This window comes from Sus scrofa, chromosome 9 (genome assembly GCF_000003025.6).
Source record: "Sus scrofa isolate TJ Tabasco breed Duroc chromosome 9, Sscrofa11.1, whole genome shotgun sequence".
In the NCBI taxonomy this organism is placed as follows: Eukaryota; Metazoa; Chordata; class Mammalia; order Artiodactyla; family Suidae; genus Sus; species Sus scrofa.
Window position 1 is genome coordinate 113959444 of NC_010451.4, and position 24234 is coordinate 113983677.

At 39.5% G+C, this 24234-nt stretch overlaps 1 protein-coding gene across 20 annotated transcripts in view; it reads left to right on the plus strand.

The window, feature by feature from the left end:
- PRRC2C (proline rich coiled-coil 2C) overlaps positions 13842-24234 on the plus strand; it is a 94271-nt gene continuing 83878 nt past the window's right edge. For 14 of the 20 annotated variants that reach the window (XM_005653741.3, XM_013977760.2, XM_021063633.1 and 11 more), the window contains exon 1: positions 13859-14104. The gene's annotated coding sequence lies outside the window, so the exon portion shown is untranslated. Of the gene's footprint in view, positions 14105-24234 lie in introns of all 20 variants that reach the window. The other 6 variants (XM_005653735.2, XM_003130303.6, XM_005653738.2 and 3 more) reach the window with 3 other exon arrangements.

Below are 24234 nucleotides of genomic sequence, written 5' to 3' on the forward strand. Positions count from 1 at the left end.
GCAGGATCTGAGCCACATCTATGACCTATACCACAGCTCACGGCAACGCCGGATTTTAACCCACTGAGCAAGGCCAGGGATCGAACCCAAAATCTCATGGTTCCTAGGCGGATTCGTTAACCACTGAGCACAACAGGAACTCCTTTTATTTTATTTTATTTTTCTTGGGGGGGGCTGGAATATTTTTAAAGCAAAACAGAGACACAGTATTATTTTACCTATAAATATTTCTATAATGTATTTCTAAGAGATGAGGATTTTTAAAACAACAAAACCACAATAACATGGCCATATCCTAAAAAATTAACAATAACAATAGGATAACATCTAGTCCAGAAGAAATTTAGCTCCATGGGAGTATTCATGAATGGATCAAGATCTCAAGTCTTTCAATAGGCTTTGATAGTTTTTCACTAAGGCTAAGAATTCAGAGGGAGAGAACTTCAAAACTTAAGATTGCAGTCTCATTTTTTTTTTCTTGTATTGCTTTACAAATACAAATCTGGATACTCATATTCCAGATGAGGATAAAAATAGTCTATGAATCAAAACCATTAGTCATATCCTGTTATTTGTAGTTATCTGTTTCTTCTTGATATTTTAATTCAAAAATCAGTTTAACATATTTAATCCCACTTTTTTTTCAGGGAAAAAATATTTTGGATTGATAGCGGAAATTTTAAACCGAAAGATAAACTTAAAGCTAAAGTAGAGTGGTTGTCAGAGCCTGTATCCTTGACCTTGGATGAAGTGCTTACTTAGTCACTTGGAAAGTCCTGTGTTAATTAATAGTCTGTCCTATGACTCAACTATCTACCACATAGAAATAGTATAAAAAAGTCTCAAAAAACTCACACCAAGAAATATAAAAATCACAAAAAATAAAGAAATGGTAATTGGGTGATAGGTCACACTACCCTCCACACTAAAAGCCGACACTGATAACAGGAATTTTGAAGCTTGTAAAAACATTTGGCTCTGAGTAAACTTAGTCAAAGTGAAGTACCAGAGTTTTACTTCCGTTGGAATGTTTAAAAAGACCACTCTACACACAGTAGGTACTCAATTTTTGCTGACTGGATTTAATGTTGGAACCAAATTCTTCCAGCACAGCAACTATTAACTTCCTGATCATGTAAAATACAATGGATATGTACTATTCCACACCGGAACTGAGCAGAGGTATTTTATCATACATGCCTTTGCTCTGCACTCAGCACTTTTTCTGCTATCCCAAATCTGTACATTCATATTCAGAGTTCATGCTGAATTTGTGTGGACTGAGACATCCAGCATCTCTATTTCACTCCTATTCCCAAATTTCAGGGAAGCTGGAGGATTGTCCACAGGGTGGGTGATAATGACGGCATTTTCTGGACCCTGAAAGGCACATATCAACACTTTATCTTTACACTAATTCTTCCAGATAGAGGGCCTACTTGGGAAGGAAGTCAGACCTCTCCAGACAATTCTATTTCATCTTTTCCTGGAATTCAGTAGACCTAAGTAGAGTTTATATTATCATGTATACTTCTAGTTACATACTAGCTTGTATGTAAACACATTCCATCAGCCCACATATTTGTCTACCAGAACATGTTCACTCCCAACAACAGTAATATGAATAAAACAATGGTGCATGGCCTCTCTTTGAAGCCTGAGGCTGTATTTTGCAGGAGAGATGATACAGGCAAATAATTTTATATTCTTTAGAGCCGAAATAAATCCACCAAAAAACAAAAAAGAAAAACAAAAACTGGTATAGGTCACATTTTCTTTATTGGCTATGCTCCTCTCCCAATCATCTTTGTGAAAACGAACAGTGCTTTCAGTATATTTGCTTTCCTAGAACAGTGCATCAGAATCACATAAAGAATGTTTTAAAAATATGAATTCCCAGCACCCCATCCCACCCCCAGCCCTTTATCAGAAATTGCAGACTGTTAGACTCAAAAGTCTGTGATCTTGGAGTCCCCTGGTGGCTCAGTAGGTTAAGAATCCGGTATTGGGATTAAGGATCCAGCGTTGCTGTGAGCTGTGGTGTAGATCGAAGACGTCCTCAGATCTAGTGTTGCTGTGGCTGTGGTGTAGGCCGGAGCTGTAGTTCCAATTCAGCCCCTAGCCTGGAAAACTCCATATGCTGCAGGTGTGGGCCTAAAAACCAAAAAAAAAAGTAAAATAAATAAAAATAAAATAAAATGGGGGTAGGGTGGGTGAAGAGAGGATTTCATCAAGTCAAGATTTTCAGGAAAGGCTGAAGAAAAAAAGATGATTGAGTTAGAACTGACCAAAGGAATTTGAATTGGGAGAAGAGGGCGGGTACCGTGTTCCAAGCACAGGGTACTGCAAATAGCAGGTTTGAGAGACTGAAAGAAGGTCAGTGTGGATGGACAAAGAGTGAGTAGATAAGAGAGACAGAGATAGAGGAATTAATAAAGGCTTATGTGTAAGTCCACAGACCACCTCAACAAACATTTAATAAGCTTCTACCACATCCCTGGTAGGTGTTGGGAATGCACATAGAATATGGCCTCTTCCTTCAGGAGTTTACTGGTAACTTCACAGTTATCTCCATGAACCTGCTATATCAAATAATTAAAATAAATCCTAAAAAATATTTCTCCTTCTCCTTGCCCCAAACCCTTATAGACTAAGTGCTACTTAGTAGGAAAATATCGAAGGCGAAGACAGAAATAAAATTAAGTCACAAAAAATTATAAACTGCAAAATCAACCTCTGCTTAGGAGAGAACAAAGTTTTCATTGTTGGTATATTCTATTACACTGTATTTGGTAAAATTCAGCATATGCATATATGCATGATGTATAAACATCCACCACACACATATGCATGTGCATTGAAAAGAGTGATATTATAATGTCACTATTCTAAAGATGAAATACAAATTTATTGGAGTTACTGCTGTGATGCAGTGGGTTAAGAATGTGACTGCAGTAGCTTGGGTTGCTTCGGAGGCCCTGCACAGTGGGTTAAAGGATCTGGCATGGCTGCAGGTGCAGTGTAGTTCACAGCTGTAGCAAAAGAAAAAAAAATCTGGCATTGTCACTGCTGTGTCTGGGGGTTGCTGCTGTGGCACAGGTTCTATCCCTGGCCCAGGAACTTCTGCATGCTGTCGGTGTGCCCCCGCCCGCCCAAAAAGACTGTATGATCTTTGCAATTCCTCAAACACTGTTTCTGTGCCAGCACCAATAATGTGTGAGAATCACTGCCAAGAATATCTAGAGCAGCATTCTACATATAGTCATTTTATATAAATGTTTGATGAATGAATAAGTCAAGATTGTGGAAAGAAGCAAATCCCTGAGCTCTAACCACACCCAAGCTCCACCGTCTAGGTATCTTCTAAATATCTTGCATCTTGTATTGTCTGGCCTAAATAGATACTGATTCAACTCTGATCTGTGTAACCTCACCCAACTTGACCTTGAGCAGCCTTCAACAATCCCAGTCTACTGAGAAACAGTGATAAGAGCTCTGTTTTTGGACCTCCTGGTGTGAGTTAAAGATCTGGGCATTGTCTCTGCCTGCAGCTGCTCGGGTGCTACTGAGATGCAGATTAGATCCCTGGGCCAGTGCAGTGGGTTAAGGATTCAGCTTAGTTTGCAGCTGTGGCTAGCATTTGATCCCTGACCCAGGAATTTCCATATACCTTGGGTGTGGCAAAACAAATAAACCAAAAAAAAACTGCTTTATTTTCACCCCTTGACTGGTAAGGTAAACTGACTGAAATCATAAACCCTAGCCTCACAGAAATTCCTCCTGGCACTCACTATACTTACTGGTTATCTACTATAGAATTTTATATGTCAGGCACAGCAGAGGTTACAAAATAATTACAAAGCTTGATACTTGCCTTTGAATAATTTACATTCAAAGCTGATAGGACAAAAGGTTGTGTCACATCCTGTGCCGAGAACTTTTTGATATCATCTTTTTTTTTTTTTTTTTAAGGGCCGCACCTGCAGCATATGGAGGTTCCCAGGCTAGGGGTCAAATCTGAGCTGTAGCTGCCAGCCTATGCCACAGCCACAGCAACACAGGAATCTGAGCCACATCTGCAACCTAAACCACAGCTCATGGCAATACTGTATCCTTAACCCACTGAGCAAGGTCAGGGATCGAACCTGCATCTTCATGGATGCTAGTCAGATTCATTAACTGCTCAGCCACGACGGGAATGCCTTAATAAATTTTATTCATTCCTCAGAGCAATTCTATAAGGGGAACAGTATTATTATATCTAATTATAGATGAAGAAATTGAGGCTTAAAGAGGTCAAATACCAAAATAAATACGTACATACATACAGAAATACATAAATTTAAATAAAGTAAATAAGTAAATAAAATACCATCTCAAGGTTGTATATTGGCAGAGTTTGTAATTTGAATTTCTCTTCTTTCTGATTCCAGAACTCAAGCTGCAGGCCCTAAACTATTACACACAGTGCAATGGAGATTGCTGTCCATTCATCATCCACTCCACAAGTATGTAATAAACATTTACCTTATACCAGGCCCTGGTATAGATGCAGATCACACAGGGTCTCTGTCTTCATACAGCTTCTAGTTTAATTAGAAAGGCAGATATGGAGTTCCCGCTGTGGCTCAGCTAACAAACCCAACTAGTATCCATGAGGATGTGGGTTCAATCCCTGCCTCCACTCAGTGGGTTAAGGATCTGGCATTGCTGTGAGCTGTGGTGTAAGTTGCAGATGCAACTCAGATCTGGCATTGCTGTGGTTGTGGCATAGGCTGGTAGCTACAGCTCCTATTCGACCCTTAGCCTGGGAACCTCCATGTGCCAAGGATGTGGCCCTAAAATGACAAAAAAAAAAAAAAAAAAAAAAAAAAGAAAGAAAGAAAGAAAAAGGCAGACATTTAACAGTAGGTGCAAATAGGATTATAAGGGAACTAGAGGATGTTATACAGAAGCCTGTAACCAGGAACTTATTTTGGTCTAAGGAGTCAGGAACTCCACTTCCTAGCAGCGTGATTTGGGGGAAATTACAGTTCCTTATTTGCAAAATAATGACAATAATACCAGTTACAGGTTTTGTGAGGGTTAAGAGGTATAATGTATGAAAGCACAGAAACTAACAAAAAGTAAGCTCTTGATAATCATAAATTAGCAGTTATTTAAAATATTCATTCATATTTAAGAATGTAGAAAAGCAGGGGTAAAACAGAGAAAAGAGCAGGAGAGGGAGAAGGAAGAAGAAGGGCAAAGGCCCTGAGACAAGAGGGGCAAAGCATCCCATAACTTGGTTTAAGATCCAGTCCTACCTGGCTAGAAAGTAGAGAGCCCTGTTAGAGACAGCTGGAAAGGTAGGTGAGGGACTACATCAAGCCTTCAGGTAAAGATTTTTATCTTTATACAAAGGCAATTGAAGCAAAGAAAGGAACTTGAGACGAAGAAACTTGTTGAGGTTCAAATTTTAAAAGATTAACCCAAGGAAGGGTGGAGAGAATTTCTGTCTCCACTTTCTTATTGTGTATATCTATATAAATGTATAGTTAAGTATATATTCACATACTTACATATGTATAAGTATATATGCATATGTATGTCAAAATGTATCAACTTGTTCACTCTATGCAGTATATTTTTGTCGAATATATCAATAAATCCATTAAACAATTATTTTAATACATAATTTTGATCAAGTTAATAAAGACAGACAAATTAGCAGCTGCAGAAATAGTCTACTTAGATAACAGGTGGGGAATTGGATTATGATGGTGGCAGCTGGTAGGAGAAAAAAAGGATTTGGGAGTTCCCGTCGTGGCGCAGTGGTTAACGAATCCGACTAGGAACCATGAGGTTGCAGGTTTGGTCCCTGCCCTATGCTCAGTGGGTTAACGATCCGGCGTTGCCGTGAGCTGTGGTGTAGGTTGCAGATGCGGCTCGGATCCCGCGTTGCTGTGGCTCTGGTGTAGGCCGGTGGCTACAGCTCCGATTCAACCCCTAGCCTGGGAACCTCCACATGCCGTGGGAGCGGCCCAAGAAATAGCAAAAAAAAAAAAAGGATTTGGAGATTGACTAAATATGGAGGGTATTGGATAAAGAAAAGAAAGGAATCTGGGGATTTTCCAGATTACTGGCTTGAGCATGCTGGGTAGATGATGATATTGCATGTTGGGTTCCCTGCAGAACAAACAAAAACTAACATGCAGAACTTTAGACTGCACTGGGAATCAACACCAGAAGGGGAGAAGGAAGCAGAATTAGACACACGGTTTGAGTAATGCATTAAAAATTCCCATTCCACTTATTTTCTGTGATCTGCTTAAAGGTGGATCCCTGTCATTAGGTCATCCTTGTGATCTAATAAAGTTCTCTGCAATACATACTTGCAAGATAGATGCCAATTCTCTAAAGCAAAATTCCCTCTAGGTTGATTTAAGGATATTTTCTCTTTTTAAAAAAATTATTTATTTATTTATTTACTTATTTATTTTGCTTTTTAGGGCCGCACCCGCGGCATATGGAGGTTCCCTGGCTAGGGGTCGAATCGGAGCTATAGCTCCTGGCCTATGCCACAGCCACAGCAATGCAGGATCTGAGCCACGTCTGGGGCCTACACCACAGCTCACTGCAACACTGGATCCTTAACCCACTGAGCGAGGCCAGGGATCGAACTTGCGTGCTCATGGATGCTAGTCAGATTCGTTAAACCGCTGAGCCACGATAGGAACTCCAGGAAATTTTCTTCTAATACAAGGTGACAACAGTTAGTCATGATTTGTTAACAATGCACTTCATCCCAATAAGCTCTTAAATCCTCAACTAGTACCATGGGCTGGTTGGCCAATCCAGAAATCACATTGCTAGAAAACACAACAGGCTATTGCTCATTGGTTTTTTTCTCTGCTGTTCCTGGAGAAAAACATCTTTTGCAACTATGGGTACTGAATTAATAATAACAATAATAATAATGAGCCAAAATTTTCTTTCATATTTTGACCATAGATAAAGGTCAAAATGTCAAGCAAATAACTAGAACTAATTTTGCATGGTACCATGTAAGCATAAATGCTTTCTTTTTACCTCCTTATTTCATAATATTGATAATGTTAGATAATTAATGCATTGCTGAATTGTTGTTTGAATTTTAAGGAGTGTTACTGGAGATTTCATTCTCTAAAACAGTAATCTAGTTTGTTTAGTGTTTTTAATTTTATCAGATAGATAACCACATTATAGATTATTTATTACTTAAAGATTTTAAGCAGCAATGTTTCTTGCTTTTAGTATTGATGTTAGTTCATTCAGTTGATTCAGACTGCAACTGAATGAGGGCATCAGCTTTGTCTGAAGTTATACTTCAGTTCAAACACCAACTCTAGTACAGATTAGCACTGTAAGTTCAAAGCAAATCCCTTATTCTTTTTGAACCCATTTTATAAACTGCATTGCAACTCTCCATGTAAAATGATATGTGTGAAGGACTCAGTGCTGGCCCCCTGTAAGCATGTGGTAATTTGCAGCTGTAACATAGTAGAAGTTAATGCAGCAATAACAGCCAAGTGAGAACCACAGCAAGGATGTGTTCAGCTGCTGCCAGTGGCCCCTCAGACCTCGCTTCTTGGTTTTCTGCAGCCTGGCTAACCCCTCAATATTAGAAGAACCTTCTCTCCTGGAATTCCCATCATGGCTCAGCTAGCATCCATGAGGATACAGATTCCATCCCTGGCCTTACTCAGTGGGTTAAGGATCCAGTGTTGCCATGAGCTGTGGTGTAGTGTGGTGTAGGTTGCAGATGAGGCTCGGATCCGGCATTGCTGTGGCTGTGATGTAGGCTGGCAGCTGTAGCTGCAATTAGACCCCTAGCCTGGGAATCTCCATATGCTGCAGGTGTGGTCCTAAAAAGATAAATAAATAAATTAATTAATAATAAATTAAAAGAACCATCTCTAGTATGAGACAAGGCTCCCTTCTGTTAGTGGTCTCCAGAAAGGGCATCTTCGAAGGCAGATTGTAGCCATCAAAATGAGGTTTTAATGTAGAAGAAACTGAGAACTAAGATCTACATCTCCTCTTCACTGTAGCCAAGTAGGACCGTGGACTACATCATCGGACCTTCAAGTACTAGAATCATGACAGTTTTGCGTGAGCAAATCGATTTGATTCATCATCCTACCAGCATTTTCCAAGGTTGGGCAGGTGGCCTGGGAACATGTGGTGCTATTTTATTAATCATTACAATGAGTAAGACTTTCCAATTAAGAGTGTCATATTGGTAATAATGAAATGAAGTTTCATACCACTGCAATTTACTCAGACTGTTAAATACTTTGAGGAGCTTTTTTTTTTTTTCCGATTCACTTTCAATCTCTATTCCTCTTTTCTCAAGACAGTGTCCTATAAACTTAATAACAATCCAGCCCCTCAAGCACCCTGCTTATTATTAATTCCCATTTGAAGCAATTATCTCACTGAGACTCCACCACTCAATATTTCTGAAATAACTGTTTAATTAACCCCAGCAGAAATAAGAACGGAGAATACAAAGAAACAAAATCTGAACTAGGCCTGAACTGCTGATACTTTGTTAAAGCATGAAATTCTCTTTTCCAATGGAAGCCTAAAAGTTATTCAAACTACCCAGACGCAGTGCTAACAAAGAAATGTACTATCATGAAATAATGCCATTTGCAGCAACATGGATCGACCTAGAGATTACGACACTAAGTGAAATAAATCAGAGAATGACAAATATATGATATCACTTATATGTGGAATCTTAAAAAATGATACAAATGAACTTATTTACAAGGCAGAAACAGACTCACACAAAAAAACAAATTTAGTTACCAAAGGGTAAGGGGTGGGGAAGGGATAAATTAAGTTTTGGGATTAACAGATCTACACTGCTTCATATAAAATAGATCAACAATAAGATCCTACTATATAGCACAGGCAACTGTATTCAATATCTTGTACTAACTTATAATGAAAAAGTATATATATGTATATGAAGCACTTTGCTATACACCAAAACTAGCACAACGTTGTAAGTCAACTATACTTCAATTTTTTAAAAATGTACTATTCAACCTTACTTCTCTTAATTACCATGTAGCAATAAATGATTTGATTTGGTGGTTCCATTTATACATTTTCCTTCCTTCCTTCTTTCTTTCTTTCTTTTTGGCCGCACCTGCAGTGTATGGAAGTTCCCCAGCTAGGGGTCAAATGGAGCTGCAGCTGTGGGCCACAGTCACAGCCACAGCAACGCCAGGTCCAAGCTTCATCTGTGACCTTCACCAAAGCTTGCAGCAACTCTAGATCCTTAACCCACTGAATGAGGCCAGGGACTCAAACCCACATCCTAACGGACACTATGTCAGGTTCTTAACTCACTGAGCCACAATAAGACTTCCTACACATTTTATATATAATTTGTCAGGCAGCAAAAAAGCAAAGGTGACATATATTTGAGAAATGGTACAGAGAGCAGCCAGAGTTACAATTTTAGAGGTAATAATTGAGTACTGCATTTATACACATCACCCATATCTCAAGTTTCTATTATTTGACCCAAAACATTAGGAAATCACCTTTTTGGTATCTTCAATTACCACCTGGCTAGTTTTCCTTGTAACCTTTTCTGCTCTGCATTCCCTAGACCCACTTTCTCGGGTCTGAGCCTTTTATCATTACTCACTTCCCGACTCAGGTGAGTAAACTCCAGCCTGAGGCAAAACTGTGAACAAGTAAGTCTCCTTCCTCCCTCTCCTTCCTCTTCTCCTTTTTTCTTCTCTATGATAGTCTCTGTTAATTAACAACACTATACTACCTTGAATTAAATCCACTGCTCCAAGAACTTAGTTTCTCCTCTCAGCTAAGAAATTTTGGGTGGATGGTAAATCCCAGTTAATTCAAATTTCATTGACATATGACTCGTGATAAATGAACAACACTTTTAGATGAAATGTACCTTTTATTCCATTATAAAAAGGGTTTGCTGAGTAAATTAATGTAGTCTGATAAAAAATAAAAATATTTATACTATTTTACAAATAATGTAACATTTTAATATAACATTTAATAATTTATTTAGGATATAACCTCTTACAAGTTGGCAACAGATAATTTTATGAAGCACTGGCAATATTTTCTCTTTATTAGCAAACTACAACCAACATCTGTTGAGGTTTATAAAATGAGATTATGTCTTCATACAATATTTGAGTATTATAATTTTCATTACATCAAATTTACACTATTTCACAATTTTACCAAACATGATTTGCTGGACCATTGGTGAAAAGATACCCAAATTGTCATGCGCACATAGACATTTAAGAAACACTACTACAGGAGTTTCCATCATGGTGCAGCAGAAACGAATCCAACTAGGAACCTTGAGGTCATGGGTTCCATCCCTGGCTCAGTGGGTTAAGGATGTGGCGTTGCTGTGAGCTGTGGTGTAGGTTGCAGACCCAGCTTGGATCTGGTGTTCTTTTGGCTGTGATGTAGGCCAGCAGCTATAGCTCTGATTAGACCCCTAGCCTGGGAACCTTCACATGCCATGGTTGCGGCCCTGAAAAAAATAAATAAAAATTTAAAAAAAAGAAACACTACTACTCATGAAGCATGTTATCTTCATTAGTTCTTCTAATTTTTCACCTCATCCCTCATAAATCTTTAGTACCTACAGCCTGATACAGTTACTCTCAATGAGACGGGTAGAGACTCAATAAAACCACTAGCAAATAAGGTTGGGAAAACACAAATAAAATAGGTCATATTGTTTGGAGAATCAATTTGTTTTCAGTAAGAAACTAGATTGCCTGATTCCATGTATCAATTGGCAATTTGATAATGTTGCCCTAAAATTAATGTTTAAAAAGCAGAACTGGAAATTAAATGCAAGTTTTCATTCAGCTGGTCATTTCATTTTGTTATGACAAATTTATCAATGCTGAAAGGGTGTAAAGAGAGATGCAAATAATCCAAAACAAAAAAAGTTTTAAAAAGAGTATTATTTGACTTTGGATACTGTACTAATATCTAGAGATTGCAGACAGAGATTCCCCCAAATATTGGAAATAAGAATAAGACAACTGCTTTCTGAGAGCTAAACTTTAAGATCACAGACAATGGATATGAGCAGAACTATATCAATCACCTTTAAAATATAAACTGGCCTGACTTGACTGTAACTTGTTTTTATTGAAGAATATTGCTGGAGTTCCCATCGTGGCTCAGTGGTTAACGGATCCAACTAGGAACCATGAGGTTGCCAGTTCGATCCCTGGCCTTGCTCAGTGGGTTAAGGACTCGGCGTTGCCATGAGCTGTGGTGTAGGTCGCAGACACAGCTTGAATCCTGTGTTGCTGTGGCTCTGGTGTAGGCTGGCAGCTACAGCTCCGAGTAGACCCCTAGCCTGGGAACCTCCATATGCCTCAGGAGCAGTACAAGAAATGGCAAAAAAAAAAAAAAAAAAGAATATTGCTAAGAGGTTTGGGTAGTCATGGAAACAGAGAAAAGAGCATAGGGGGCACTTCAGGGCCAGTGCCCATCCAAGTGCTGTCAGGGGAGAAGAGGTCCAAATCAACAGTATGGCACGATGTCTGTACTGTATTCGAGATCAATGTAGAAAGTTGTGACCATTGGAAACTGAGTATTTTTATCTTTGGGACAAAAATTGTCCTGTCATGAGGATAGATGAATCAAGAACAGTCTATACACACAACTCCACTTGTTCTGAATCTGTGCTTAACAAGCAGCCTTCAAATAACAACTCTGGTTCCCTGAGTAGGTTTGTCTACCTAGAAAATGTACTGGCTTTGTGGGGTAAAAAATGTAATTGTAATGTATACATGTAAGGATAACCTGACCCCCTTGCTGTACAGTGGGAAAATAAAAAAAAATAAAGAAAATGTACTAGCTTTGGAGTACTCGAGTCTTCAGAGATATAAATTATAACTCAGAAATTAATTACTGTTCTGGTTGTATATATCAGTCTAGTGACCTTGGTTAATGCAAGCTCATACGAGCTGTTCTACATTGCTAAAGAAAGGTATTTCTGTTCTAAGACACTCTAGTCCATATCCTCGAGTGTTCTGGAAAACTCACCAAAGTAATGCTTCCCTGTCTGCTCGGAGACAGTCAGCAGGCCTTTCCCTGACCACAATGGCCCTATATCAGTCAAGATTTTCCATTTCAAAAGATCATTGATATCAATGAGGTGGGGGTTGAGTGCTTATGATTTACCTCTCTTTATTATTTTACTTATTCTAACATTGCTACAGTGACACTTCCATGACCATAATGGGGTAGAAGATAGCTCAGACCTGGAGAGGAGGTGGCAGGTTAGCCTTAGATCTAAAATATGGGAGTTCCCTGGTGGCTTAGAGGGTTAAGGATCTGGTGTTGTCACTGCTGTGGCTAGGGCTCAGTACCTGGCCCAGGAACTTCCACATGGTGTGGGTGCTGGCAATAAAATAAACTGTAAATCATATATAAAGTGGATACAAAGTACCATTTACTACACATCCATCATGTGTTTAAACACAATATTATCAGCACTATAGTCCCTCACTTACAGACATCATCACCCCCTACATTACACTTGCCTGGTAAAACTCAGCATGAGTGAATCTTACTATCTGTCATCTCAGTGGCTGTACCAAAGAGCTGGCACTCTTGGAGAAATCATGTAAATAAACTGAATGACATATTTTACAAAGTGAGAAAACTGCATCGAAGAAATGTTAACTTACTCATATTACACAGCAATTAATAAGCAGAACTGGTCTTAACACCTGTTTGTTTTATTTTAAAGGCTTAAAAATATGTAATACCTTTTAAATCTTAAACACATGCTATATATATTCTAATATGCACACATTTATCATTTGTTTCTCATAATTTCATGACTCAAAAAATTTTCAAATTATTGAAAATCATATTTTTAAAAATCCGATGGCTCTAAGAAAATTATTGTCAACAAGTTTACTATTGTAAACATCTGAGTACATTTTAAAGTCTTTTTTCTCTGAATATGCATATATGTGTGTGTTTATAGCATATTTATGGCATAAGCATATTACATCTTAAGCAGTTCCCTGCTCTTTAAACATTACTCTGAATTTAATGGCTTCAAAACATTCCACAATATGAATGTATCATACTGCATTTATCTATATATATCTTTATCAACAGACAGGTTTTTGTATTATGAATATTCTGAATTATGTATGTACATTTCTGGAAAGTACAAAGATCTTGCCAATGTCAAGGTTAAAGATTATGCATAGTTTTTTGTTGTTGCTGTTGTTTTGTCTTTTTTTTAGGGCCACACCCGCACATGGAAGTTCCCGGAATAGGGGTCCAAACCGAGCCACAGCCGGCCTACACCACAGCCACAGGAATGCCAGGTCACATCCAGGTCTGCGACCCAGACCACAGCACACGTCAACCCCAGGATCCGTAATCCACTGAGCAAGGCTAGGGATGGAACCCGGTCCTCATGGATACGAGTCAGGTTCGTTACCGCTGAGCCACAACGGAACTCCCCGCATAGTTCAATTTTGATACACACTGCCAAACTGCTGTTCGAACCAATTCATACACCTATCCAGCACCTACAAGTGTGCTCATTTCGTTGAGACATGTCAACCTGTAACCGAGATCTCAAGAGTTCCTTGAGAGATCTCTGGCGAAACCTTTACCCTGTAACGTGAGCTCGGCTTGTAGGAACTCCCTCCGTCCAGCAAGAGGCGCCGTCGCTTTCCGCCGGGGTTGGGCCGCCACGGAGACCTCACGTGATGCAGCCGTCTCTGCGCCGAGGGGCGGTCTTGCGGGGATTTGCCTTACGTACGCCGCCGGATGACGTCGTACGTAGGGGCTGGCTAGCCGCCATCTTGCTTCTTTTTCTCGCTCGCTATCTCCCTCTTGGGAAGCAGCGAAAGTGCTTTGGCGGTTTGTCCATCTGCAGCTTCGGGTTCCGCGTCGCGTGGTCCTTCCAGCCGCCCCCTACCCCCAGTCTCCCTTCCCCCTTCCCTGATCAGAGCACGGCGGAGCCCCTAGACGTGCGCAAACACACTCAGCTTGACACTCACCCTGGCCGGTAAGAAAAGCGAGGGCGTAGGAGCTGCGATCAAAGCGGGCCCCATCCGGGAGGGCTGGCGAAGGGCGCCCTGGGACGTGGGAGCTCACCCCGACCCTGGCGCCCAGAAACTGGGGAGACTTGTGGCGAGGACCTTCGGCCCGGGCATCCCCTTCTCTTTGGCTACCCTCTTCTCTGTGCCTGGGAAACCTCGGCCTCTAGCTCGGGGAGCGGGAAACCCGAGTCAGACCCGCCCCATGTGGTCTGCAGCGTGAGTTCCGGACAGTCGGTCTTCTCCCACCCAGGCCCTGGGGGGTTAGGGCGTGGGGAATTAATGTGCGTTGCCGGGTAAAGGAAGGGAGTTTCCTTCCCGTGGGGCAGGCGGGTGCGAGGTCGCTTTCTGGCGTGGGGTTGCGTCCCCTGAACAACTCCAGGGCTCCTCTAAGGCCTTCAGTGCCTACCTCTTCTCCGTGTATGGGGAGGGTGAAATTTGCCGTGAGAAATGTGCGGGAGGGACAGGGTTAAACACCGGACTCGGTGAGAGGCTCTTGGGGGAATCAGGACCAGTCCTACTTCCGCTAGAGACGTGCTGCCCGAACTCCAAAGGCGGGTTCGGATAGTCTTTTCTCACCCTAGGCCTCTCCATCCCCTAACCTGCATGATGAATCCCACTCTGCATCTTTCTGTCTTTTGAGATAGATAGCTCCAGTATTGATGTTCCGGTAAAAGCCCCACTTCAGGACTTGAAGAAAGGGCATGGGAGGGCCAGTGAGAACGCTAATGAAGTCTTCCTTTGCTGGAGAGGAATGCGTCTAATACCTTTAAAGGGATGTATATTTGTTTTGACTTGATCTGAGCTTTTTTCGAGGTTTCCGACATGCCTGATGTTTGCTGGCTTCTAAAGCTACCCGGATTTCCGCATTGGCCGATCTTCAGCCTAGGTCCATAGATTGATAGCTCGCCAGGGTACTTGGAATTGTACAGTAGGCGGCTGTGCCGTAGGATTTTTATTTGGAATGCACCAGAAGAATCAGCATTCTTGATTAAGAGTTTGATAGTATACTCTTGCAAATAAAAACTATAGAGTGATACTTAAGTGCACACCAAGGCTAACTCCAGCATTTGTTAAAAGTAAATTTAACCTCCTCTGTTGGTAGTTAAGATGCTGTTCTGACTGGAGCCATTTTTTAGGTGTGTGTCACAGATGCACTGCAGCATCTTTCTGGCCCACCTCAAGTGCATTGATTCCCCCCCCTCCCCCGCAAAAAAAAAAAAAAAAAAGAGAAATTTGAGTTTTTAGCGTATAGTCAAATAGTAATTTGACTTTTCTACAATGGAATTTTCTACATTGGAATTTTTTGTATTTTGGTCTAGTAAGCTTCTACATGTGGCTGTTCTCCCTGCTCCATTAGTTGACCTTTTACTATGTACTCAGCACAGAAAAAGCCCTTTACACACATTCTCTTCGTTAATCCTATAGCAAGCCTTTAAGGGAGGTTCTATTATCATCCCCATTTTACAGATGAGGAAGTGAAATCTGAGAAAAAGTAGTTTGACCAAGGTCATACAGCAGTTATTGATGGTGCTGTATAGATTCAAACCCATATTGTCTAAACCCAAAGGGGATGCTGTAAGCTGTCAAACTGTCTCCCTGTTCTTTGTAATTTTGTGAGCTATAGTTAACTAAGATAAAGCCTTATTAACCATGTTTTTGTTTTGCTTGACTCAGTATAGAAACACTGTTGCATGTGAAGGTTAAAGTGTTGCAAGGTGTAACAAAGATTATAGCTACTCTGGCTATGGGATAGAGGCTAATTTTTGTACCTTCTTTTATTTAAAGCCCAGATGAGAAAAATTCTATAGTATGATAGATAATTAAAAATTTTTGATATCTGGTCTATATTATTGATAAAATATTTCCTCATCTGTGAAATGGTGATGATGATAATAACAGCAGTTTTTTCAAAGGCTTGCTGTAGAATTTTAAAAGATAATGTATGTAAAGGGCTTTTTTCTGTGTTCAGTACATAGTAAAAGGTCAACTAGTAGTGGAAGGAGAATGGCAGGATACTGGTAGAAGTAAACACTGTCTTTTAAGCAGTAGGTAATCTGTATAATTCTCTGAATGGTGTATACATTTCTTGGGAACTTAAAAAATTTTTCTTCTTTCCTTTTTCTTTTTTCTTTTTTTAGGCTTCTTAGCCTTAAATATCCTTTTTTTTTTTACACCTATATAAATGGATTTTGCTTCTTAAAGATTTCTTCATGTTCTAGAGGCAGTACCCCTGGAATCAGTGTATTGCACATAGCTGAAATAGAGAGTTCTAGCGCCTTCCAATCCCTCTGTCCCCTCTCTACTCCTTAATCCACAATTCCTACTGGTAAAATGTCTTTGAAGATTGTACTATGTCCTCCTCTCCCTCCAAGTGGTCTCCTTCCTACTCTTATCCCCTAAACACCAATTTGTAAGTCGTTTGAGTAACTTGCTATTTATGCCATATCTTGTGTAAGGCACAGATTGATCATTGATAAAATGTTAACACAAATTGGTATAGAACTCTATTCTTACATGAAGAAAACCCAAAAGTTGTGTCTGGGTGAGTTATGACTAAGATACTTTCAATCAAGCAAGACTTGTCACCTTATGAATATAGTAACAAAATGAAAGCTTATCTTTGTCTAAGTTAAGTGTTGCCTAGAAGTCTTGAGAATTAGTAAGTTAGCTTTGAGTCATAACATTTAAAAATTCTCAGTAATGCCATAGATGCATTAGTCAAAATGGGTAAAGGTCTTCTCTATACAGAGGGTAACTTAAGTAATTGTTTTATCATATGTGTCCCACCCTCCTCAAAGGCTAAATATAGTCTGACCTTTTTGTCAGGTATATTTCTAGTTATTGTTTTGCTCTAGATTGACAAAATGCCTGTCACATTTCTGGGCCTGTGTGTGCTCGTATTTGCTGGGAAATCAGACCAAACAAGGACTATTACTGAGTTTCAGCAGTTGTCTAGTTGGCAGACAGAAACTTTTATGTGGTTATTAGCATATAGTTGAACAAAATAGCAGTACAGTTTTTTCTGTCAGTGTAATATAATGTATTCACCCATATGTGGTGCTTCTACATTAAAGGAGGGTAGAACATAATCAGCATTTGTGGAGCATATCTAGTATTTAAAAAAAAAAAAACCTATTGTGTATTATTTACACAACATATTATCTATTAGTGTTCTATTTACTTGGTTTTGTTTTGTTTTTGTTTTTGTTTTTGTTTTGTTTTGCCATGGTGTGCAGCAGATTGATGTGGTATCTCAGTTACTGGGCCAGGGATTGAACCCAGGCTGCAGCAGTGAAAGTGTTGAATCCTAGCCACTAGACCACCAGGGAACTCTGTACTTGTCTGTGTTCTGATATTTGTTTGTTTTCTTTACTAAACTGTTTCCATGTCCTTATCACTTTTTACAGTGGTTGCCATATACTTGCAGTTTATTATATGTTATTGAATGAATGTGATTAGGAGATACTAAGAATAGACCCACAGCTAAGGTTCAACTGACAAAATACTCTGTCATTCCCTTCACTCCCCCCTTATTTACCTATTAGAATAGTATCAGATGCTTTCAGATAGTTTCTATTTGTATACTATGCATTGTGAGGTTTATTTGCATCACATTACCCTTCCTAGTTTTTAGATTTATTCAGTAAATATTAAAGATTCTTTTAATTTTGTAAGGCCCAGTGCATCAGAGGAAAATGGCTGTCAGTATGTTCACAGTCTTAAGAATTAATGTTAAAAGTTATGTGATCTTTGTATTCATACCAGAAGATAAAAATATACAAGTAGGTAATGGAAATTCCTGACAGAAAATTTATATATGGAAGATTATAAGTCAAGTGCCCATTTAATTACAGGTAAAGGCATGATGGCAGGAGAGACTAAGAATAATTGTAATTATTAATATTCAGTAAGCACTTACTTTGTCAACACTGAGCTAAGAACATGTTGTGGATTATTGCTTTCATTCCATACAGTAAGCTTAGAATGTGGATTTTATTCCCATTGCATAACTAGAAAATTAGGACCTAAAGAGATTTAGTAATTTGTTCAGTTACTTAGCTAGTAAGTGCGATTCAAATCACTGACCCAGAGTTTGAGTGCTTAACTTCAATATTACATGTATTTTCCAGTGGCCATTGTTTACCAAACTTAAGTCATTAGCAATTTTTACTTTCTTTTCTTTCTTTCTTTTTTTTTTTTTTTTTTTGGTCTTTTGTCTTTTTGTCTTTTGTTGTTGTTGTTGTTGCTATTTCTTGGGCTGCTCCCGCGGCATATGGAGGTTCCCAGGCTAGGGGTTGAATCGGAGCTGTAGCCACTGGCCTACACCAGAGCCACAGCAACGCAGGATCCGAGCCGCGTCTGCAACCTACACCACAGCTCACAGCAACGCCGGATCGTTAACCCACTGAGCAAGGGCAGGGACCGAACCCGCAACCTCATGGTTCCTAGTCGGATACGTTAACCTCTGCGCCACAACGGGAACTCCTTTACTTTATTTTCAAACCATCTGTCAATATTTTAATTTAGCTTACTCTCTTTTAATTAGGTGAATTTAAAAGAAAAGTTTACATCATTATTTTACAGTTTTTTTCCCCCTGAACATGTCTTAAAATAAACAAATAATTTTAAATATTCCTCTATGGACCACATAAAATCATCTAATACACCATCAGTAGTCATTTATATCCCACCCCTTGGGACATAACTGCTATAAGAAATAAATATTGGATAGGATCAGGCAACAGTTGGAATTAATGAAGGCCACAAGTGATGAAAGCGTAGAAATGGAATAGATTCATCAAATAAGAAATGGCAGCATTACAGGGGTTGATATATAAATTAGAGCCTCAACTACATACTTGAAACAACCATTTCCATGATGAACTGCAAAATGGAGTGGGTTTATTTGACAGAAATGTAACAGAATGCCTAAGACAATCTATGGCAAGAGAAGAAGAACAGGAATGAGTAATTGAAGAAAGACATCACTACAGAAATCAGGGTGGGGAATTGTCTTGTGGCGCAGCAGGTTAAGGATCCAGCATTGTCACTGCAGCGGCTTGAGTCACTGCTATGGCATGGGTTTGATCCTTTGCCCAGGAACTTCCACATACCATGAGTATGAACCCCCCTCCCCAAAAGAAAAGAAAATAAATCAGGGTGGAAGAGAATTATCTAAAAAAATAGAATCATTGGAGCCAAATGTAGCAGAGTTCAGAAAAGTAGATGAGAAATGGCTCTTGAATTTGGCTTCAGTGTTCCATGGTGACCCTCAGAATTTAAATCAAGTAGTGAGAGTAGGGAGGAATAAGTAGTGAGACCTCTTGATTTTTAGGTGTGTTGAATATTCAAAATGAGCTTTTGACGAGGAGTTTTAAAATCTAGGTTTAGTCCTTTTGTCAGTTTGTGCCAGCTGTTAAACTTTGGGGGCAAGTGACTTGCCTTCAAGTTTTAGATATACTGTATTCATCTGAGAAAGAAAGAAAACTGGTTTCCCTTTCTTAGAGATTGTTACAAAAATCTCATTAAATGTATTTCTGTACTTTATGAACTTAATATTCTTTGATATTACATGAGTCTTAAACACATTTAAAACAGAAAAGAGAACCATGAAAAGTAGAAAGTTGAAGATAAGGAATAGGTTCCCAGTGAGATTGGAAAATCCCCTCATGGATTCATATGTAGTTAGAGAATGGGTATCTGTGGAAGTTGATGATTGATCTTCCTTCCTCCTTTCCTAATGAATAATCTGACAGTGCAGGACTGCTGTATATGGTTGTACTATTTGTGCACTGCACAAAGATGCCAGGCTGCAGAAGGGAGCAAGGACTGAAATTCAGCCCATGCTAGGCTTGCAGAGTCCTGTGCCCGCCCTCCCAAGGCATCAGCACCCTAACCAAGAAGAGTAACTGTACCTTCCCAGACTGTTTTTCTATTTGCGCAGGGCCCTGTGTTGGCCAGTGGATGCTCTGAAAGGCTCTTTGAGGGGACATCAAGGGTTCATTTAGAACAACCTCAAAACCAATTGGGAGACTGGAGAAGTGGTCACTGGAAACAAAAAGCTTAGAATTTTTACCAAGGTGGGTTAAGTAGTTGCCCAACAGCAAGTGTAGAATTCCAGTTTATCCAGTGTATTTTTTTTTTTCTTCTTGGTTGCACCCATGGCATGTGAAAGTTCCTGCGCCAGGAATGGAACCTGAGCCAGAGCAGTGACAATCTTTAACTGCTAGGTAACCAATCCAGTGTATTTTAAAGATGGCATTGTAGCTTGTTAAATATTTCTGGTAATTGAGAAACAGTATATTAAAATACCATATATAGATTATCAACTTTCAAAGAGGAGATTATAGGAGTAAACTTTAATACAATTTAATTTCCAAAAAAACTATAATTTTTCAGTTCTGATTATAATTTACATTTTTGTCAATATGACTGTTGTTACGTGCCTGTATTTTTACTGTTTTTAATGTTAGGTTTAAATTTTGTACATTTTAATTGAAGAACATAATGTGAACAATTACTTCTGAAATGGGACAAATAGAAGAATTTTACTTTAAAAGCAGGGAAAAGATGTTATTGAAATAAGGCTTTTGACAGAGCCTGTTCCACATCTCTGTCAAAAGCCTCAAGGTTGGTTATATTGCTGTATGAGTGTTAAAATTTAGATTAAGAAAAATTGACCTTTGGAGTTACTGCTGTGGCACAGACAGATCCAGCTTGTCTGTGGATACACCAATTCTACACTCGGGCCCTGCACAGTGGGTTGAGGACCCTTCACTGCTGCACCTGTGGCGTAGGTCCATAGCTCCAGCTTGGATTTGATCCCTGGCCTGGGAACTTCCATATACCATAGGGGTGGCCCGGGGGTGGGGAGGGGAATTGGATTTTTTTGATTTACAATTCTTTAAGTATTGATATGTGTAGTTACATGAAGTCCGCACCACAATTAGGATACAGAATGTAGAAAGATGAATTAGCTCCCAACCCTAGAACCAGAGTCTTTTGACATTTTAGAGACAGAAAGTATTTCTCCTGCTGAAGAAAGAACTATTGAAAAAGGTTTTAAAAACTCAGGAGTAGTCTGTGTGTGCTAATTGCTTGATTTTCTGACCAGAAAAAAAAAAAAAATTCTTTGATTGTGTAGTTATATTTATGACAAATTTGAAAACACGGAAAAAATGAAAGTAGAAAGTAGGAGAGAGAGATGGTAGGTTTACATGTTTCAAGACAGAAGATTTAATGGCAGAAGAATAGAGCCAGTGCTTGGTGGGAAAAGATTCTAACCAATTCTCTACACTTAAATGTTGATTGATTGATAGATTGATTGGCTGCACCCCTGCAGTTCCCAGGCCAGGGATCTATTCTGTGGCAGCGACCCAAGCCAGCAGTGACAATGCTGGATCCTTAACCCACTGAGCCACAGGGAACTCCAACACAAAAAATTTTAAATTTCAGATTCTAGCCCTTAAAGGTAGCCCTTTAGTTATATAAAGGGTTTAGAATAATTCATGATGCTGGATGAGCATCTTGAAGAGAATGCTTCTCTTTTTCTCCTGTAATATCCAATATACTTACCTTGCAAAAAATAAAGTTGACTAAGAGACTATTTATACTTTAGTTTCTGTTTGCAATGTATATGTTTTGAAATGTTACCATTTATTAAGCTCATTAAGTACCAGACACCATCTTATACACACTTCAATCTCACAACACACTAGAAAGAAGCTATAGCCCACAGATGAGGAATTAAAAATCCAGATTTATATTTAATGACTAGGGGGAAATGCTTATGCCATAAGGTGCATGTGGAACAATTATCCTATAAAAACAGTTACTAAGTGTTAAAGGCTGAGATTTAAACTGAATCTGTTTTAAGAGAAGTAATTGTGTAATATGAACAGTTTTAAAATATTACAAGTTGTCAAAAATAGTGCTCTGGCAGTCACCTTATCAAATAATTGAGAGACAAATAGCTTTACTTTGCTAGAACAGTAACTTAGAGTACAGAAGATTTGATAGCTACATTTCTTTTCTGATTGTTAAGGCTGTCTTGGCCCCAGAAATTTAGTTCACATGTTTTAGCTTCTAAGAATAGCCTGACCCTTCTATTATTTTGATCAGAACTCCAACAGATTTATTTATATTACACTTTGTTTTAAAAATGACAATTTTTAATGTCTTTGCTGTACTGCTATTTGTAGTAGAGGCATTTGACATATGGTGATATTCATAATCATAGCATTATTATAGTGGCAAATATGATCTTAGAAATATTGGATGCCATTCTTTGTTTTTGTTGACGTGTGATTGATTTAAAATATTGTGTTAGCTTCAGGTGTACAACGAAGTGATTCGTGGAGTCCCCACTGTGGTTTAGTGGGTTAAGAATCAGACATAGTGTCTGTGAGAATGTAGGTTTGATCCCTGGCCTCATTCCGTGGGTTAAGGATCTAGCATTGCCATGAGGTGTGCTGTAGGTTGCAGATGCAGCTAGGATCCATTATGGCTCTGGCATAGGCTGGCAGCTGCAGCTCCAGTTTGGTTTTTGTTGTTGTTGTTTTGTTTTTTGTCTTTCTGCCTTTTCTAGGGCCGCACCCACGGCATGTGGAGGTTCCCAGGCTACGTGTCTAATCAGAGCTGTAGCCGATGGCCTACACCACAGCCACAGCAACTCAGATCCAAGCTGCGTATGCGACCTACGCCAAGCTAATGGCAACACCGGATCCTTAACCCACTGAGCAACGCCAGGGGTTGAGCCCGAATCCTCATGGTTCCTAGTCAGATTCGTTAACCACTGCGCCACGACAGGAACTCCTGCAGCTCCAATTTGATCCTCTAGGCTGGACACTTCCACATGCCGCAAGTGCCTCCCTAAAAAGAAAAAAAAAAGTGAAACACTGTAAATCAACTATACTTTATTTTATTTTTGTTTTTTAGGGCTACACCTGCGGCACAGGGACATTCCCTGGGCTAGGGGCCTAATTGGAGCTACAGCTACTGGCCTATGCCACAGCCACAGCAGTGCAAGATCTGAGCTGTGTTTTCGATCTACACCACAGCTCATGGCAACGCCAGATCTTTAACCCACTGAGTGAGGCCTGGGATCGAACCTGCAACCTCATGGTTCCTAGTCAGATTCGTTTCCGCTGTGCCATGACGGGAACGTCCAACTATACTTTAGTAATAATAATATGAAAATTAGAAAGTGATCCATATATAATTCTTTTCCATCGTAGGTTATTAGAAGATACTGAATATAGTTCCCTATGCTACACAGTAGGTCCTTGTTGTTTATCTGTTCTGTGTAGTAGTATGTATCTGTTAATTCCAAACTCCTAATTTATCCCTCTCTTCTTTCCCCTTTGGTAACCATAAGTTTGTTAGGGGTCAAGTCAGAGCTACAGCTGCTGGCCTAAGCCACAGCAACCTCAGATCCAAGCCTTGTCTGCGACCTACACTACAGCTCCTGGCAACACTGGATCCTTAACCTACTGAGGAAGGCCAGGGATCGAACCCCCAACCTCATGTTAACTAGTCAGATTCATTTCTGCTGCACCACAGTGGGAGCTCCTGTACCATTTTTTAAAGACTCTACATATAAGTGATACCATTGTCTTTGTCTGACTTGTTTAACTTAGTATGGTAATTTCTGGATATAGTCATGTTGCTGCAAATAGGCATTATGTCACTGTAGCTTTAAAATTACTAAGTAATTATAACAATTAGAGATGGAGGTGACCAGTTCAACCTCTCATTCAAAGCACGAATTACCTTTTAAAATATTTCTAATAAAGTCTTGTCTTGTCTTCGCTTGAATGTATCTGGTACCCAGGAGGACCCTGTAGTCAGCCTTTAATGTTCATATTTTAAAATCTTCTAAATTCGAAATATTTGAACACTGCAATAGCATTCAAACCTCTTTACTTTCTCTTGGCTTCCGTCATCTGCACCAGGATTTGGCTTTTTTTCAGAGCGCTTTTTTTTTTTTTTTTTTTTCCCACAAAGCAACAGTTATATATCTCTTCACAAGAGTTATTGTTTCTCTAGAACACAAAACAGACTCTGGGGATGGAACAGCAGGAGAGATAGGGAGGGA